Source organism: Episyrphus balteatus, chromosome 2 (assembly GCF_945859705.1).
Source record: "Episyrphus balteatus chromosome 2, idEpiBalt1.1, whole genome shotgun sequence".
Taxonomy (NCBI): domain Eukaryota; kingdom Metazoa; phylum Arthropoda; class Insecta; order Diptera; family Syrphidae; genus Episyrphus; species Episyrphus balteatus.
Window position 1 is genome coordinate 85,759,705 of NC_079135.1, and position 16,241 is coordinate 85,775,945.

Here is a 16,241-nt window from a genome sequence, read left to right on the forward strand (position 1 = left end):
GCCTATTTTTTCAGAATCGTGCCTATTTTTTTTTTTTACTTTTAGGTTCTCCCGGTTTGAGAGCGCGTGGACCTACAGGGATGGGAATTGTACCCAAATGTAGGTTAAAGTCCCCGCTACCTTTTGGCATCAAAAAATTTTATTTTCATTTTCTTCAAAATTCCGCGTTGGAACGCTTTGATCTAGAGACAGGGGAGTGGTGCCATATGAAAGCTTATATTCTCAGCTAGCCGATAGTGGTATAATCCGGTTTTTCGATTTTTTTTCAAAATTCCGAGAAAATCGCGTTTGAAAGTTGGGGTAAAATTTTTTTTCGAAAAATCCCCGAATCTTTGAACGGTCCTGGAAGCTAAACCGCTTGAGAGCAATTTTTGGGAGTGATGCCAAATGATAGCTTGTGTCATGGGCCTACGCTTTGCACATTGTCAGATTTTTAAAAAATCGCCTTCCATGTTAAACCGCCACATCATGCCTATTTTTTCAGAATCGTGCCTATTTTTTTTTTTACTTTTAAGTTCTCCCGGTTTGAGAGCGCGTGGACCTACAGGGATGGGAATTGTACCCAAATGTAGGTTAAAGTCCCCGCTACCTTTTGGCATCAAAAAATTTTATTTTCATTTTCTTCAAAATTCCGCGTTGGAACGCTTTGATCTAGAGACAGGGGAGTGGTGCCATATGAAAGCTTATATTCTCAGCTAGCCTATAGTGGTATAATCCGGTTTTTCGATTTTTTTCAAAATTCCGAGAAAATCGCGTTTGAAAGTTGGGGTAAAATTTTTTTTCGAAAAATCCCCGAATCTTTGAATGCTCCTGGAAGCTAAACCGCTTGAGAGCAATTTTTGGGAGTGATACCCAATGATAGCTTGTGTCATGGGCCTACGCTTTGCACATTCTCAGATTTTTAAAAAATCATCTTCCATGTTAAACCGCCACATCATACCTATTTTTTCAGAATCGGGCTTAACTTTTTTTTTACCTTTAAGTTCACCCGGTTTGAGAACGCGTGTACCTACAGGGATGGGAGTTGTACCCAAATTTAGGTTAGAGTCCTCGCTACCTTTTGGCATCAAAAAATTTTTTTCATTTTCTTCAAAATTCCGAGATATAGGCGTTGGAAGTTGGGGCGCTCACTTTCAGCTCAGCTCAAATGAGCTAAGCTATGGTACCTAGCTCAAATTTGAGCTGAGCTGTGAGCTGAGCTGAAATGTGAGCTTTTTGCAACCCTGGCAACTTGCCACATGGAAATTACCACATGCAACTTGCCACACGCAACTTGCCACATGCAACTTGCCACACGCAACTTGCCACATACAACTTGCCACATGCAACTTGCCACATACGACTTGCCACATGCAACTTGCCACATGAAACATGTAACTTGCAACGTTTTGTGTGTTTTATGTTTGCCGTACTGCGGCGTACTGCATTTTTAAATACTAAAGTACTGCCTACTCTAAAGGTGAAACGACAGCCCTGCTACCCAGGGTGATCGCGTCATAATCCCTTTGACATTCTTGTCAAAAAGTAAATTTTCATACCCACCCTCCCATAAGAAGTATAACTTCAAAAAAAAACTCTTAATTTCGCGAAACGATGACAAAGAAATTGTTTCCTTTCTCTGTTTTAGAGCTATCTTATCACATTCCTTTGTATCCGAATTTTTTTTTTTATTTAATTTTGGACATTGGTGCTAAAATTAATGTACTCACTCATCCACTCTTTTTATATTTTGTCTTTAAAGTATTGACCCAGGTAATTTACTATTTAACCTACTAATCAATTCTTAAAATTAAAATAATTTATTTAGTTAGGGACCACCTTAATGTTTATAAAATTGAAAAAGTGTGCATACATACATAAATACTACCAAAAAACAAGCAAGAAAAGGTAGGTTTGCGGCCTGGAACGTGTGGTTTTTGAAAATAATTTTGAATTTCTAAAATTGAAAACGTAATCCTTTGTCACATATTATATAGGGTGGAATATATATATAGAATTAATAAAAGTGATAGAACAGAAAACCGAACGGTGCATTTCTATGGAAACTGCATTTATTCAAAAATACTGTTTTGTCTGCAAAAGAGCCAAAATGCGGGTAGTAGAGGAACAATTGACGAGCGTATAGTTAATCCATGTATTTTGTATATATGTTAAATAGAGGTCAGAGCCCTTAAATGGGAATTGTTCTTAATTTGTCTAAACGGATATAGAATGTGGCATTTGCCGCTCGCACGCCACACCGGTCGATCCGGTTGAATAAAGAGCAGTGACCATTAAACAAATTTAATCTTCTAGCGGTTAATTGGGAGGCTAAGTTTGGAATAATTGTTTTTATCTAAACGCAGAGTATAACCAACGTTAAAACCATAATAACGTGTGACACAATTTGACAGATTTTATACTGCTCATATGCACGCATTGAAAATAATGTTGAGTGCTTTTGTGACATCAGAGGGCTTAAAATATATAGTGTGGTTTAAAAGGTTTAATAGCAAACGATAACACTGCTGCAATGTTATAATTTGTGTTAATTAAATTTATTGATATTTTGCTTTTCATTTTTTTTTTGTAAGGTACATAATATTGCAGGTAATGTAATGCATATTGCTACCGATAGAAAGCCGATAAGTGAAAACTGTAAGCATATTTAAATTGGTCTAAAGTGCTTGGTCTAAAAATAAGAAAGGTTCACTTACACATTCACACTCTATAAATGAAATATTGAAATGACTCCAACGTTTTTTATGTTCTTGTGATTTTAAATTCATTGGCTAAGCAGTTATATAAAAACTACCACATTCTCCTAAAAAAACATATTACTCTTAACTAAAACCCAAACTTTTTGGAGATTTGTTTAAACATTCCTTTTACTTCCCCCTTTTTTTTAATTTATAGATACTGTGCATAGCTGTGGTAAACAGAACAAAGTTTTAATGTTTGACTGCCCAGCAAAATGGTTTAAGGTTCTATATTGGAAAAGACAACATGACCCTCGATATCACCTCGGATAAAAAGAAAGTTTTATTCTGGGTATTTTTTTTTATTTGCATTTTTTTGCCTTTTACGTTTATCAGACTTTATGTGCGGTAAACGACTAAAACAGAGACACAAAAGAACACACATAAAAAAAAAAATAAAAATCGATAAGAACTTAAAAAAAAAAAAAACACAGTATTGTAACAGCATCTGTTTGTGAAAAGATTTTTAGGAAATATTTGAAGTATAGCTGGCTGAGTGGCTGGACTTTAAATACAGCCTTATCCACCCATGAACTTTGAGTTTATCCTAAATCATTCTGTCTTCGGTTCTGTATTTTCTCCCTTTTTTTCGGTTTTTTTTTTTTTTTTTTTTTTTCGTTCAACGATTCATCGATGTGAAAAGTTTTATTTTTTTTTTTAACTGGATTTTCATTCTTTGCGAGAATTTAAAATTTTATTTAAGAACAATTCGTAATTTCGATTGTGGAGTTATGGGTCTTGAAAAGTTATATAGCGAATAAAAAGAGGCCTTCTACCTACTTAAATGATAATTTCGTTGATTTATATGTGTTTTCATGGGTCATACAGAGTTTCATATTTTTTGTTCAGATGAAAATAAAAAATTTATTGCTGACTTGAAAATATGAAGTTGAAAGGAGAAAATGTTGGTAAATCGATTATGCAGGAGGACCTAGATGTTTGAGACTCCTAAGAGGAGTTTTAAAAGAGGTTCTAATACCTAGCTTTGTCTTTTCTTAGAAAATCTTGGTACTTGATTTTAGATGAGAAGAAACATCAATAAAAAGGTCAGAAAATAGATGCAAACATTTTAGTTAAGTTTTTTTTTTAAGAAAAAGGTTCCACATACACCACAGTGACCCAAATCAACAAATGTTTACTATAATAACATGTTTTTTGAAAATTCTTTTTTTTTGTAAGATAATGTTTATTGGTGCATTAGATTTCAATAATATATTAATTTTTTTGAAATTCAGAAAAGAATTGTCTATGTGGGTCACTGCGGGCGTTTGTTTATCTGTTTTTTGTTTTTTTTTTTTGTAAGATCTAAAACTAATCATTGTAGTAGAGTTAATAAAGAAAATTATTAGGGAACCCGGCCGAAAAGCTCTGATTTTGACGATTTTTTTTTTCAAACGTAGGTAATTAAAAATACTTTAAAGTCTATAGATTAAAAATTGCCAATGTTGCCGTATTGCTTTTTAAAATTAAAATTATATTTTTTTTGAACAAAACCATTTTTTTTGCTTATATTTCATAAAACAAATGATAGCAAAAGATTCTCTAGGTAATTTAAGGAAAAATATAATATAATATAAAATATAAGGGAGTAAGGGACAATCTTCCATCGTTTGAGCGCTAAATGCAATTTTCTCACAATCTGACTTCAAACACAAAAAAAATATTTTGAAAACAACGGCAACACCCACAATATTTTAAAATACATTTTTAAAAAGCCAGAAGTCCATTCTTATCTCTTAAATTTAAATCCACTAAATTGAATTAAGAGTTTTTGAAAAAATGGTCAGAATTTAAAGAAAAAAATGTTATTAAAAAAATTTTAAATGATTTTTTCCAAATTTTTTCTAATAAAATATGAATTTATTTAAAAAATATTTTTCGCCATAAATATTATCAGTTAAATTCCGAAGCAGAAAAGGTTATATATATCCCACTTTTGAAAAAAAGTTCAATAAGAACTGAATTTTTGCATTGATTTTCTCAAAGATTTTGGCAAATAAGAACTTTAAACTTTTGCTATTTAACTTTTAAAAATAACTACTATTGACTTATATTTAAATGTTGAACTTAAAAAAAAATAAGTTAATATTTTTTCAAAACTTCAATAAAAAAAGTTTTTCGAAAATGAAATACTTTTTAATTTTTTTTTATTAACTGTAATACATATTTACATTTCCTTTTATAATTTCAAATCATAATAAATGTGGCCTAAAAAATTTGAAAATAAATGCATTTTATATTGCAAAAAAGTTTTAAAAACAACATTTTCAAATTTTGTCAATATTTTTTTTTTTTGTTCAAAAATCTGAGTTCAATTACCATTCTTACAAAAGCCCTTCATTCAATTAACTTAGTTTCAATTTTACAAATATGACTAAGCTAGCTTTTTAAAAATGTATATTTAAATATTGTAGGTGTTGCCGTTGTCTTCAAATATTTTTTTTTGTGTTTGAAGTCAATTAATAAGAAAATTGCATCTATCGCTTGAACGATAGAAGATTGTCCCTCACTCCCATATATTTTTTTTTCCTAGGAAATCTAGACAATCTTTTGGCATCAATTAATTTATGAAATTTAAGAAAAATTTTTGAAAAAAAAAAATTTTTGTTCACAAAAATCTTCAATTAAATTTAAAAAATCAAAATGGCAGCACCGGCAATTTTTAATCTATAGACCTTAAAGTATTTTTAATTACCGACGTTTGGAAAAAAAGATCATCAAAATCTAAGCTGTTTGGCCGGGTTCCCTAATATTGCCAATTTTTGAGCTTTAGTTACTCCACTAATTGTTTTCATGAGCTGGCCAGTGTTGAAACACTTTTCAGAAAAATTAAATTTGACTTTTGATTGTTAATTTTGTTTTGAGATTTACTCAGAATAACATTAAAGAGGAGCCATTGTAATGGGTAATAGAGTTTGAGGAGACTGATTAAACGGACTTTAGGGCAAATTTCACTGCTGACTGGTATATTAAGTACTAAAAACTGTATCGAAATAAATACACAACTGTATCGTCCGGAACTTGTAGCTCAAAGTACTAAAGTATTTATTAGTTAACCAGTGATATAATAAATCAGAAGAAACAAGAAAAAAAAACTCGTTTAATTTTTTTTTTTTTTTATTTTTTTCCAAAACTTCTTTTGAAAATTTGAACGCACAAAATCGTTTCAGCATTTAATGTCAATGTTTTTTTTTTGTTTTTTAATTTGTGGTTTTACTCAAAGTTGAAAAACCACTTTGGCGTATTTTTTTTAACTTTTTTTTAAGAATGGTTTATGATTAAAAATCACTTTGAACCGTCTTCAACGAAAAATCATTCCGAAAAATAGTTAAATTGAATTGTTTTTCGTTAATTTTAAGTTATTTTTTTTCCTCATTGACCCAAATCCTTTCACTCGTTTGGGATAGGACTCGATTTACAGACGGACGCATCGACGCATAAAGCAACCGACGAATAGACAATTTGACGAACAAACTTGATGGACGTTATGGCGAAAACCATATTTTTCGACTTTAAGTGATAAATATTTGTCTCTAAGAGCTGAAATCATCGTGTGTTTTTTTTTATTTGTTTGCATTTTTGACAATGCTTGACACTCGATTATGAAAACTTAGAATATTCAGTAATCCAGTCAAATAAGGGTTTAACCTCGGAATGAATGTTAGTAGAAATTTTTTTTGCTCAATATCTTCCTTTTGCCATTCTATAACATATCTCAAAAGTCTAGAAAAATCTCATGTCCGCTTGTCGCGATTTCAAGGTCAAATCGTGAAATGGAGATTTTCAAAATTAGCAAAAATAGGCTATGGTATTATATACACAAATGATACATGATTTCAAGGTATTTTTTAATGCTTATTCCAAAAAATCTAAAATCAAGGCAATCTGACGTCTCTGAAAAAAGTTATACCTGTTTTTCATCTTTCAACCCATATTATTATAACAGTTGCTAACTTATTACCGAAAAACCCTTAAAAGTAATGGTAGCGGAATCATATTTTGCATGAAGGTTTTCATATCCATTATCATTAAGAATCAAAACAATGGAATGCAAAAAAAACATTTATATCTATGACAAAATGGTATTTTTTGAGAAAAGAGGAAATTTTGGGATGTGCACTAAAAAACATCCTGGTACAATCTTGGAATTAGTGGTAATAGGCTAATTTTTTTGTTTCTATCTTTGTTTGGATATTCTATAACTTATGTCAAAAATCTAAAAAAATCTCATGTCCGCAAGTTCTAATTTCCCAGGTTAAACTAAGTTAGGTGCAGATTTAAAAAAAAAATAATAAGAAAACTTTAGATTCTTATATGTATACCAACATAACCCATATCATTTCAAGGTAATTTTTAACGCTGATTCCATCAAAACCCACAATCAAATCAATATGACCATCCCTGAAAAGTAATGTACCTTATTCATGTTGATCTGACACAAATATCTGAAGAGTAGTTTTTCAATTTTTTCAAATTTGCACCTTATCTTCAAACCAAGAAAATTAGAACTTGCGGACATGAGATTTTTTTAGATTTTTGAGGGTAGTTAAAGAATATCCAAACAAAGATTAAAATGAAAAAATTAGCCTATTAGCACTTATTCCTAAGATGAACAAGAATCTTCTTTAGTGCATATCCTAAAATTTGCCCCTCCATCAAAAAATACCATTATTTCGTAGGTATATATATTTTTTGTAATGGATTGTTTTGATTTTTAATAATGATGGATTCTAAAATCTTCATGCAAAATTTGGTTCATCTACCATAACTTTTAAGGGTTTTTCGGCAGTAAGTTTGCAACTGTTATAATAATATGAGTTGACAGATGAAAAACCCGTATAACTTTTTCCAGAGACGTCAGATAGTCTTGATTTTAGATTTTTTGGAATCAGCATTAAAAAATACCTTGAAATCATGTATCATATGTGTATATAATACCATAGCCTATTTTTGCTAATTTTGAAAATCTCCATTTCGCGATTTGACCTTGAAATCGCGACAAGCGGACATGAGATTTTTCTAGACTTTTGAGATATGTTATAGAATGGCAAAAGGAAGATATTGAGCAAAAAAAATGTCTACTAACATTCATTCCGAGATTTACCCCTTTTTTCTCCTTATTTGACTGTATTACAGTGGGAGTTTCTAGTTTGGATAAACAACTCCTCAAATGCTGATAAAATCAATTTTCCATTTTTTTAATGCATGCAGTTTTGTTCAAAACATTTATATGCTTAGTTAAGACAGTTCAAAATGTGTTAAAACAAAAAGCAAATCATCATCTGAAAAAAAAAAATCATGTATGCAATTCACACGTGGTAGAAGTGAAACCTTAAAAAATCATTTTTCTTGAAAAAAAAGTACGCCATTAAAAAGCTAGAAAATTTTCCTAAAGAATAATGTACTTAAATTTTATTTATTTATTTATTATAAGAATAATTTATTCAAAACAATCATTTTTATGAAAAAAGCAAAACAAAATCTTTGTTTTTTCTTCTAACACCGTTAAACCCATTGTTTTTATGAAATGTATAATAATTATATCATCTGAAAGCTTATTATTTCACCTTTGATATGATGCTTCAATCAATTTTTTACGATGCCTACAAAAAAAGTAAGAATTTTTTAAAGCCAGCCATGTCGAAATTTCAAACTGAGATTAGGTTTTTTCAATTTATGATTGTGTTACTTGTAGAGCATGTACCGTTATGTGTGATATATCAAATAAAAGGTAGTATCATCAGCATGCATACTAAAGTTAAATCAAATTTGTATTTGCCTTGGATCAAAAGATATAACGTGTTTAGAAAAAGAACATCTTTTCGCCGTTATCTCAGGATTTTGAATATGAAATTATTTGAAATTTTGTACAGTTATAGTTTGTTCTATTATTATCTATCTACAGTATAAATTTCATTTATCTATCTATTCAAATTAAAAAGTTATAATCAATTGATTTTTCCTGTCGCTTTTTCGTTTCATCTTGTTTCAAATCACTACGATACTAAAGAAGTTTTCACTTCAAAAATCAAAACAAAAAATCATATAGAAAACTAATAAACTTTTGCATCAATTTTGAAAATGTCACTCCTCAGTAGGGTGGCTCAAAATATAATTTTTTGGATTTTTAAAAAGGCTCAGCGATTAAAAGGTGCTAAATGGTTCGGCTTATAAGTAAAATTTCATTTCATTATTTTAAGCCTAAGTGCCTCCGGATTGTGGTTTCATTTTTGAAAAAAGCTAATTTTTGCCTAAAAACCACATACGCTTTGCTTAATTTATTATTATCTCATTTCTTATACAAGCTAATTCAAGAGGATGTGCCAAAAAGCTTAACCGTGTAGGTTGGGTCGGGACAAGAAAAAAAATCGTTTTGGAGGGGGTTAATATTCGCCCCCGTTTAGCCAAGAGGGGCAATTTTCTAAAAAAATGATTTAATTAGGAAAAAATATAATAAAAATCAACCGTTATACCTACAACAACATGTTATACCTTTTTGTTGAGCCCAAAATCTCTTTTTTATTTTGCTTTCAAATAAAGCTGTTTTATAAAACAATTTTTGAAAAATTAATTTTCAAAATCAAAATTTTGAAAAAAAATTTTTTTAATTTGCGAACTAATTTTTTTTCAAAATTTTATGTGATTAAGTACTATTTAAGTTTTCAAAATTCAATGCTCTTATTTGTTTTCAAGCAAAAACAGTAAACCGGATGCAAAAATGTTTTGTCGTTTTTGAGAAATTAAAAAAAAACCAAAACTACATTTTTCTAAGACTTGTTAATTAATTTATGAAACATTATATACTTCTTTTATTATTTTTAAGATGATACCACGCCTCCAAGGCAGAAAATCTGAAGTTTGAATATGTTTCCTTTGCATTACCTACAATTCTACCAAGTTTCAAGGTTCCTAGGGTATTCAGAAGTATAACTTTTTAATAATTGATATTACTAACAACGAAGAAAAAAATAACAAAAATAATAAAAAATTACTGTCGTACCTGGGCGAAACGCTTTATACATTTTGGAGTTGAGGTCACTTGAACTTATTTTGAATTGATATTACTTCTACCAAAATGGGCGGTTACCACGCCCCTGAATGTAAAATCTCAATTTTTCGATTTTTACTTGCGATATAGGTACTATATATCAAGTTATGCATTCGTACAAAAAAAAAAAGTTGAGATAACATTTTTCCATGACATTACGATGGTAGACAATGCCAAAAAAGTGGGTCCCGGAAGTCCGTCTGTCTGTCTGTCTGTCAGTCTGTCAGTCTGTCAGTCTGTCAGTCTGTCAGTCTGTCAGTCTGTCAGTCTGTCAGTCTGTCAGTCTATCAGTCTGTCAGTCTGTCTGTCTGTCTGTATAAGGAGCTACAGTCTAAACGGATGTATCGATTGATGTCAAACCTGGTATGCAGAGTTATTTGGCAACTCTCCAGAGGGGTTTTTGGAATTAATTTTTTTGGACCAAAAATAACGGTACTTGTCATATACCGATTTTAGTAAAATTGAAATATCTCGAAAACTGCTCCAACGATTTTGTTTAAAAAATTCAAGTGTTAGTTTAAAGTTTAGGTCTATCTTCTAATGAAAAAAATTTTTTTTGAAAATCATTATTAACGGTACCTGCCATAGAACCGTTTTTTTCAAATCCGATTATCTCCAAAACTGCTTATTCGATTTCAACGAAACTTTTTGTGAAGAAGCATTTATATAATTTAAATATAAGCCAAAAATAAAATTTTGGAAAAAATAATTTTTGGATTTTTAAAAAAATTTTGAAAATTTTTTTTTTGAAAAATCAAATTTTCGAAAACGGTACATTTAATTCTTTTGAAATTTTGTTTTTAGATGTTGATTAGTGATTTCTACAAAATGACATACCAATTTTATTTTTAAACTTTTTTTCCAAAAAATTATTTATAAAAAATTAGTTTTTTAAAAAACGGCTCTAACGATTTTGAAATTTTTTTTTCTAAAAATGCATGTTAATATATCAATCAAAACTGCATACTTGTTTTGGAGGGCAATTTAATTTCAGATTTTATTTTATTTTTTTTTTTAAAACGAATTGTTTTTTTTTCCAAATTTCTATATAAAAAGTCTTAAAAATTTAAACAACTTTAACTCTAAGAGCAAGTTCGTGCGACCCCAGTCGTGCATTTTATTTTCTTTGTATGTACTTCAAGATCCATGACCATAACAAGTTTCTATGAAAACTAGAAGTTTGCCATAATTTTTATCATTTGTTAGTTAGAATGTTAGTGAGTAAATCAGCTACTCTTTTTGCTATTTTTCAAAGCCTTTTTCTCAGAAACTACTAATGCTACAGAGCTGAAAGTTTTTGAGGATCTTGATTTGGACTATGTTAACAAATAAAACGAGTTTGAAATGTTTGACGTTATTGAAACAAAAGTTAGAATGGTTCGAAAACGGCCTAAGTTGTTTCCTAAGGGTGTAGGACCAAGGTTCATAGAGAACTTGGTTGGGCAACCGGAGGCAGAAGATAAAGTCTGATTATAACCAAACTTTATATTATTGTTCTATTTACAGTTTGGCACCTTTTCATTACTGTGCCCGTAAAAAAATCAGCAAAAAAAATTTCTCCATACATTTGTGACCCAGCCTACTCCTCAGCTATGCAAATAAAATCAGATCTACAGGTTTTGACACACAGTTAGGAATAAAATCGTTTGGGTTTGATTTTAATTGTTTTTTTTTTTTTACAGAAGAAACAAATTACTTTCTTTTTTATTTTTTTGTAAAAAAAAAGTTTTTGCACAAGGGATCTCAATTAAAAATCATTAGAAGTGGGCAGTTGAATTTGAATTTTCTCAAGTACTTTAATAATTCATAAATTTAAAAACTTTTCAATTACCTCCCACAAGTGTTTTAATAAATCGATACATTTAGATAAATACTTGCAGTTAAGGAAACAATTCTTATTAACCGTAAATAAATTAGAACTTTTTTGTATCGACTTGCATACAATCTATACAAACGTTCTAAACCTTTGTTTTACAAAATCCGCATGACGAGCGATTTTCGACAACAATTAATCTATTTTATAGAAACTTTATGTACATTGTTCAGACTGAATCACATGAGTTATTCCTGTCTCTCAGTTTGGGTCTAATGCAAAATCAATTTCGAGAGTTTAATTATAAATTCCCTTTTTGTCCATACACAAAACATTTAATTTTAATTAAATTTCCAAGTGGGAAATGTTTGTGACTGCTTTTACTTATTTTTCGTGTTTTTTTTTTTTTTTATTTATTTTACTTTTTAACTTTTCCTTGAGTCGGGTGCAATTTTTTGTTCGTTTTCGATTTATGCGGGTGGAAACAACATTTACTGGGTGTTGGACTCTGGTAGTGACAAATTGACAAGGTCAACCACAAAAATTTCAACTGTGCGCCAGGAGGATAACAACATTGGAAGTGGGAAAAACTTATGACGAGACATAAAAGTAATTTACATTTACATTGGAGTTTTTGAAATATTTTAGTAAAAGTTGAACGCCAGAGATAGCTTTTCTCACAACCTTCTTCTTTTATGAAGGAGACCTATGGCTCCTTGCTCTACCAACTCATGCCCCTGACTAAAGAAAACTTAAATGCGAGGTGTCGTTTTTTTTCTAAGTTAAATTTATTTTTTTTTTTTTTTTGTTATCAAAGCGGAAGGCAGTTTTATTTTAATTTTGATGAATTGCCCCAGAAAGTTTTCATTCAGCCAAATCGGATGAATGAGCATTATGTAATGTAAGCGAGCGTTTTTATAGGCTAGGCTTAGCTTACCCTCTGATTATTTTAATGAGAGCATCCCTCCAGGTTAATTTCATTTAATTTGCATTTTTTGTACTGGTTTTTCTGCGTTTTTACTTGTTTTTTTTTTTTATTTTTTTTTTTATTTTTTTGTAAATAGTGAATGCTGGTGAATGGTCGGTTGTTCATAGCGCTTTGCTGGGTACTAGGTATACCTACGTAGTAAGCAAACAAACAATGGCTATATTCAGTTAGAATGAATTACGGGGGTAAAGGGCGGAAATTCAGAAGCATTTTCAGCAGTGTGGAATGGAACTAACCGTGGTAATGGAGTTTCAGGATTCTTTTTGTGTGTTGGGCTATAGTGATTTGAAATTTTAATGAATTTGTTGGCTGGCATGCAGTTAAATAATTATTATTCCGTTTGTTGGCATAGAGCTTGGACTTGGACTTAATTTTTTTTTTCTATTTTAATTTTATTTTTACTTTTATTAAGTCAACTTGAGGTAGAAAACAATTATTATAGTAGTTGAATTGCATATACCTACATATTTTTTTTAGCCAGGTCAGAGGATAATGTTTATTTGGGAGAACAGAAATGAAATCAATATTTGTGTGGTATATTTTACATTGTATATGTATTTTTGGAATATATTTAAATATGTTCTAGGGAAAGTATATTTAATAATGGTTAAGACATTTTGTGTTTTTAATTTCCAGGACCGGATTTGAAGGTGTGGATGTATCGGGGCAATAAATAAGTGGAAACCCCTCTCTACCCTTATTAAGAATATTTTAAATTTGTTCCACTTATCAACAATATTAACGTTGTGAAATTTCAATTCGCTATCTTAAGCGCAAGAGGGTGCTAGGAACAGTTCAATTTTTAGGTTTTGTAGGTAATCTTGATTTTTTTTTTTCATTTTGTTTTTGAGCAAATATTTTATTTAAGTTTTACCTGTCTTTATAAAACATATCAAATATTTTTTTTTTTTTTTTAAGTGAGCAATAATAATAATTAATAATAATAAATAATAAGAAAATTTGCAAATAAAACGTCTGTGTACTACCTATTGACGAAATTTACTTGGAAGTGCCCCCAGAAATTATTATTTCGATGTTTTTTTCAGAATAAGTACAACGAACAACCACAACCTCAAGCAATTTTAAACTTAAAAAAAAAAAAAATATTTTTTACTTTTTTCCAAAAAAATACAATTTTTCAATATCAATCAGCACCCCCTTCTATAAAAGATGGGAGGCTGAAAATTCAACAGTATCATACCAATAGTATGTGGAACTAAACTAGGGGATGGCCCAACTAGACCAGTGCCAATCGGCACAGGGACATAAGTCCCCGGGACACAAGTCCCGAATTTTTTTTTCGGGACTAATGTCCCGCTTTACTGGGTCACAAGTCCCGAATCCAATTCGGGAATTATGTCCCACCCTACTGAGACAGAAGTCCTGAATTTTTTAGTCGAAAATGGGACATAAGTCCCGAATAAAGTGAAAACTATTTTATATACATAAATTTTTACTATAAATGTTCATTAGGGTGGGTCAAAAAAATCGAAAATTTTTTTTTGATTTGGTACTCCGAAAAATCGATTGCTAGACCCCTCTAGAATATACACACCAAATATGAGCTCTTTATATTAATGGGAAGGTCCTCCGCTTTGCAATTTTCCATTTTTACATCAAGCTTCTACTAAAAAAAAATAATTTTTTTATTAATTGACTTTTTAGCAAATTTCTTTTCATATTCTTGTAGGAAATTGAACGCTCTACAAAAAAGGCCTTATACACTTTTTTCGTTTATTTAACCGTTGAATAGATATTTGAGGTCCAAAAATCGAGAAAATCTTTAAAAATTCGTTTTTTGTTCTTAATTTTGTAACAAATTGAAAAATTATAATGATCAAACGCGCAAGACATATTCTTGTTGGAAATTGATTGCTCCACAAAAAAGGTCTTATTAACTTTTTTCATTAATCTAACCATTCTAAAGATATTCGAGGTCAAAGTTAAAAAAAAATATAAAAACATTTTATATTTTTAAAAAATTTCTAATTCACTGAAACTTCATTATTTTCAAATTAGCAAGATATATTCTTGTAGGGGCTTAAGCGATCTACAAAAAATTCCTTGGAATGAAATTGATTGCTTTAACCGTTTAAAAGATATTCGTATCCAAACCAATGCTCACTGATTTCAATAGTTTTCTTATGACCCGTATGCAATGCGATTTGGATACGAATATCTTCTAAACGGTTAAAGCAATCAATTTCATTTCAAGGAATTTTTTGTAGAACGTTTAAGCCCCTACAAGAATATATCTTGCTAATTTGAAAATAATGAAGTTTCAGTGAATTAGAAATTTTTTAAAAATATAAAATGTTTTTATATTTTTTTTTAACTTTGACCTCGAATATCTTTAGAATGGTTAGATTAATGAAAAAAGTTAATAAGACCTTTTTTGTGGAGCAATCAATTTCCAACAAGAATATGTCTTGCGCGTTTGATCATTATAATTTTTCAATTTGTTACAAAATTAATACAATTATTACAAAATTAATTAATAATTAAAGATTTTCTCGATTTTTGGACCTCAAATATCTATTCAACGGTTAAATAAACGAAAAAAGTGTATAAGGCCTTTTTTGTAGAGCGTTCAATTTCCTACAAGAATATGAAAAGAAATTTGCTAAAAGGTCAATTAATAAAAAAATTATTTTTTTTTAGTAGAAGCTTGATGTAAAAATGGAAAATTGCAAAGCGGAGGACCTTCCCATTAATATAAAGAGCTCATATTTGGTGTGTATATTCTAGAGGGGTCTAGCAATCGATTTTTCGGAGTACCAATTCAAAAAAAAGAATTTCGATTTTTTTGACCCACCCTAATGTTCATATAGGTACTAATTAATCCATAACATTATTTTTTGGTGCCATGCAATACGCCCAAGTGAAATAAGGAAGTATTTCGCGAATTGGTATAATTTTAATTTTCAAAAGAGAAATAAACCCATTTTTCAACATTTGGCTTTCTCTTTCGCGTCAATTTATTTTCAAAAAAAAAAATAAAAGAAAAGTGCCTCGTTTTAGTTTATTAAAGCGAAATAATACCATTATGATTTTTAAATCATTCTTACTTATCAAAGAATAAGTTTTATATAAAATTTGTCTTACTCCAGTTTGCTCCAAGGAAACAAAATATAACTCAAACTTCAAAGATAATATTTTGCCAGTTTAATGTTTGTTCCAAAGATATGCTTGTGTTCTAACTCGATAAACGCGAAGCGGAAAAAAATTTCTCAGATTTGAATCTCTTTAATTTGCACAACCCAAACGCGGAGCGGAAAAAATTTTGCCCACGGGAGAATCCATTTTGAGGTGTGCAAATAAAAATTCGCGCGAATTTTTATTTGCACACCTCAAAATGGATTCTCCCGTGGGCAAAATTTTTTCCGCTCCGCGTTTGGGTTGTGCAAATTAAAGAGATTCGAATCTGAGAAATTTTTTTCCGCTTCACCCTGGTAAGTACTCATATCGGTTATCACAAATATCTATTATTAAACTTTCACTTTATACATTTGTTTATATTTTGTCACGATGCAATTTCGACTTACCAATAAATTTGCAAGCTTTGCTTTTGTTTTCCAACAGCTTGTAACCGTACCTTACATCGGAGTTGGTACTACGAAAAAAAATCGTGAGAACAATATCGGTTCTATTATT